Source organism: Mobula hypostoma, chromosome 11 (assembly GCF_963921235.1).
Source record: "Mobula hypostoma chromosome 11, sMobHyp1.1, whole genome shotgun sequence".
Classification (NCBI taxonomy): domain Eukaryota; kingdom Metazoa; phylum Chordata; class Chondrichthyes; order Myliobatiformes; family Myliobatidae; genus Mobula; species Mobula hypostoma.
In genome coordinates this window covers 54,573,863-54,579,064 of record NC_086107.1, presented here as the reverse complement: position 1 = coordinate 54,579,064, position 5,202 = coordinate 54,573,863, and positions in this window count along the sequence as shown.

Here is a 5,202-nt window from a genome sequence, read left to right as displayed (position 1 = left end):
TCCGTCCATGATACTGTCATCAGAGCATGGGCGGGTCTGCCGGCTGTCCGTAAATCATAATACCGGCCAGCCTCCCGCAGATCCACATCCAAGAATCTTCATTGAGCTTTTATGGTCTCATCTTCAACCAGGAGCCCCGACGGCATTGAGTCATGTTTGTCAATAGTTATCTCTTTCTTTGGTGCGGCATTTGAAATATAGCAAACTGAACTGGTTACGAGAGAATGATAATTAGTGCGTTTACTAGATAGAGTTATGTAACCCTCATGTTTCGTTGGCTGCGTAAATCTACGGAAGACAATCTCTGGCCCCGCCAAATATATGAGATTGAGGTGCAAAATCTCCTGTTTGGGTGGATGCTGTGTGATGTGTTACCCTGTTACAAATCAGTACCACGAAATAACAAACATATGCAATTAAACGATTTAGCTTTATAATTCTTAGTTTGACTAAAGTAAAAAGTAAAGTAAAACAAAAAGAAAAGGGCCATTTTAAGGATATAGTCTAACGTGCACAAGTAGGGGCTACACTCTGTTGATAACAACCAGGACATCTCAGTTCTCAACTCTGCCACAATCTCCTCTACCATTCCCTGGGGCAGGCTATCTGTGGTTACTTCACCGCAGGGGACCGAGGACTGTACCCTGCCGACAGAGGCCTCCAGCATCTCCAACGCATTCTTCTCCTCATACTTCTCTGATTAGCTCAACAAACCGGGGGGGGGGGGCGCATAATGAGAGACAGTCGGAGACGCCAAGCGATCAGGTTCTGGGACTGGGCACCTTTCACTATTTGGGACAATCCTTAACTCAGCTGTCTGGATGGCCCCTCTGCGCTGCAAGCAATTTAGCTGCCTCTCTAGCTGAAAGGTGCAGGCAGAAAGCTGCTTCCCCATCTCCTGACACGTTCTGAAACCCTGTCATGAGCTCCATGGGGCTTCCTGTCGCACCAAACACCTTCTCTAGTGCTTTCATTTAGGCTGCAGAAGTGGCAAGGGGGTTTTGTGCCTGTACGGCTCTCACTACGTCACTCGCTCACTCAAATTTTCAACCAATCGCTGTCGTTTTACATCATCAGAGCACTGCCACGCATCTAACAACGGCGAGGTCTGCTCCACCTAAGTATCATACTCCTCTTCCCCTTTAGGGGTGGGCTTTGTTCCTGAGAACAGGTGGAGTCTACGATAGCTGAGACTTTGACCCTGGGCATTTTGCCATTTATTTGCCAGAGAGGTAAGGGCGGATACTAACTCAGAATTCTCACTCTTCACTGAGGGACAGGGACTCAATAGACATTCCAAATCAGACCACTCCATCCCTCGCTAAGCAGAAACGAGAAAACCCCGTCTTTGAAGTCTCACCCCCAGCTATGGGAGATTCGACTTGTGACTCGGCCTGCTCCCCTACATTCTCCTCTTCCAGGAAAGTATGTACAGTCCATGGTCCCCCCTCTCCTGGGGCTCCAATAGTACCAGGCAGTTCCACTGCCTTTACATCAGCACTAGTCTGAACTAAAACAATGTATGTGTCTGCCATTTTATCAAATCTCTGCCCCACAATTGTAACTTTGCCTACAGCTTTAACAGCACTCCAAAGTTGAATTAATAATTCACCAGGAGGATGAATATCTACCCCACTCAATGCCCGCATATTCATTACTGGTAACCACTGCTCAATCCTGGCAGCAGCCATACCCACATATCATAAACGCTTTACCAGACAATAGTTTAGTGCAGACTTAAACGCACAACCCACTGATTCAATGCTCAGGGCAATCACACAGCATCAAATGGAATCAATCCCGGATGAGCCCCCATAATTGTAACCCTCAGGTTCTGTCGACTGCATAAGTCTAGGAAAGACAATCTCTGGCCCCACCAAACGTATGAGGTTGAGGTGCAAACCTCCTGTTTGTGTGGATGCTGTGTGATGTGTTACTCTGTTACAAATCAGTACCACGAGATAACAGACAATGCACTACATGCAATTAAAAGATTCAGCTTTATAATTCTTAATTTGACTAAAGGGTTAGTAAAGTAAAGCAAAAAGAAAAGGGCCATTTTATTGAAACAGTCTAATGTGCACAAGTTGGAGCTTATGGTTTCCTTTCCCCTGGTCCTCCATCGATTTCCCCCGGCTTCATCGACTCCCAGCCCCACTCCAAGTCCACTCCTTTCTGGTGTCTACAACCTCTCCTTTCTGGCATCTTCTCTCATCATCTTCCGCCGAACAAAAGACCCAAATCACATCGGTCGCAGGCACACAAGCAGAAAAAACACTCCCTTCATTAGACGGCGCACATTCCAAAGCCCCCGTTATCTCTAGCCATAACCCAAACACTGCTGCTACAGAAAAACATTAGCAGTGAAACCTTTCCCAGGGTGTTATCTACCTCTTTGGTGTGATGTTTGAAATACAACAAACACAACTTTTGCAAGAGAGAGATACTAAGTCCATTTACTGGATAGATAGCATTAACCACCAGTTCAATGAGTGTGTAATTTCTGAATAGTTCTAGGCTCATGATTGTACTTGAGCATTTCTAATAGCCTACTTTCAGATGGAAGGAAATTAATTTCAATCTCTTTAATTAGCAACAATAGGGATGTAACTTAGGATGAACAACTAATTCAATATGAGATATATTTGCTGGTAGTGTATGGAATGACCCAGCGGTAACAAGTTCAGAGTGACATTAAATTTTCATTTCCATGTATCATCTGTACCTCAAAGAAAGCATCAGATACACATCACTCCTGACTCAAAATGTCAGCCCGCGTGTGTACTTATTTTTAAAGAAGTTCAGAGGAAGGAGCATGGCTGCTGAATTAACTGTTGGTCTGAACCCTTGAGTACTGTTCTTTCAGGTTCCTTCCCTTCCCTTCGCTCTTCACTCTGGATACCTAGTGTAGAGATGGCTAATTGATACCAAGACCCACTTGTGATTCACCCTGTGTCATAACATTTCTCTTAACATTTAATTCTCAGGGAAGCTTCCAACTGAACACAATAATTGATGATCAACTTGCCTGCTCTAGGTATTCCCTGAAAAGGAATTTGACACTCATGGAAGTTACCAGAACAACTTCAAGTAATGGAACCATTAAAATTAGTTACTGATATAAATCTATGTTTGATTATGTGCACAAATTCAATAGTATGGCACATCTTGAACATAAATAAATTTTATGGAACATTTGAACATGACTAAATTTCTGGATCAGCCTTTTCAATATTGTCATGCCTCTGCTACCATATTAGAGTATTTGCCTGAATTTCTTGCTTAACTCTGTGGCGGAATTAAACCCACAACCATGTTTCAGGAGTATTAGACAGTGCTACCAGTCAGCAAAAACTTACTTTTTTTTAATGTAAAATATATTTAAGGAATGTAAATTCACCTGCCACAGTTTTACACAGTTTATGCACTGTTCACATACTTATTATGTAGAAATGTAAGATTAATTTAATTTGAGTTAATTAAGATTTATAACCCTTTGTCTCAAATTGGTCACAAAGAACATTTGCCAGAGGGGAACCTTGAGACAGTTCTATCTGTTGACTAAAGTCTTGTTTTACATATATAATCACAGCATATGGGAGGTAATGGCAAGAACTAGGATTTATTGTAAATCCCTTTATACCAGTGAGAAGGTGGTAAATTGCCTTTTTTGAAACAGTACAGTCCAGACAATGACAAGCAGTTCTGGCTTTTAATCGAGTGATAAAGAAATGGTGAAATATTTTCCTGTCAGAATGGTGTATGATATGAAAGGGTAACATTCAGCTGGTGACTGTTTATAAGACAAAAATGTTTTTATTTTTCATTTTTTCATTATCTAGAGTGAACAGGGAAATCACTTAGCATAATGCATTTAGTTATTTATAAACAGTACAGGTGACCCCCCCCCCCATTATGGAGGCAATGCATTCCCAAACAAAAATCCATATTGTACCTCTCTGTAACATTAAACCTCTTTTCCCATTGAATCCCATGACACAAATGGAAAAACATCATTTATTTAGAGATACAGGCCCTTCCAGACCCATGAGCTGCGCCACCCAGCAACCCACTATTTAACCCTAGCCTAACCACAGGATGATTTACAATGACCAATTAACCTACTAACCAGTACATCTTTGGACTGTGGGAGGAAACTGGAGCACCTGGAAGAAACCCACATGCACACGGGAAGAACATACAAGTTTCTTACAGAAGTCACCAGAATTGAACTCTGAACTCCAGTGCCCTGAGCTGCAATAGCGTCATGTTAACCACCATGCTTCTGTGTTGTCCCATTCCTACAGGATGTACCTTATATTAAACCATTTTAATGGCAATGACAAAGTGACTCACCACTGTTATTTAATGCCATTAGACTCATGACTGGACAAGCATTATATGGAAGAAACAATAAATTTTGCAAATTTTTTTTTAGTCACTCAACACTGTGTCAAATGGGCTGGCAGTCACAACCGAGTCCTTCCCTGGCCACACCCTCTCCAGTCTGGGGCCATGTGAAGACATCCCAGAGTGCAGAGCTGCTGCGCTATTTATCACAAGGCATTCTTTCTGATGTAAGAAGCTCATGAATTAGTGAGGAATTTAGATAATGAGATCTCAGGGAAGGGGATACCATTTGAGGATCAGGGCTCATGTGGAGAAAGATGGTGAAAGAGGAGTGTGGGGGCAGTTAATGGGTCAATGTACAGTGACAGTAGAAGTGGAGTAAAGACAGTGATTACTTTAATAAGATGACCACGGCTATTGCTACACCCCATAATGGAGTGGGTCAGAGAAAATAACCTGTAGATAAACAGTGCGTCAGTACTGTACTGTGAGACTCTGCCCACGAGTCCCTGATCTGGAGAGGGCATGGCAGAGGAGGGGCTCAGCTGTGACTGAAAATCCAGTCAACGCAGTGATGTCATGTCCAAATCTTATTGCCCCACAGTTTTAAATGCTAAAAAGTGACATTTGTTATTCTTTTCACTATTTGTGTTTATTTCTCACAGCTAAATTCCATTACAAAGAATTTTATTCTGTACCCCAACATTTTGGGCAATGATTTGTGAATTCTATAATGGCAAATTTCTTTAAACCAAATAACTGTAACATGGAGAAAGGGGGGAGGGAGTCAGCTGTATTATCCATGCATCAGCTTCAGCCAAATAAATAACACACACTTAAATACATGATTCC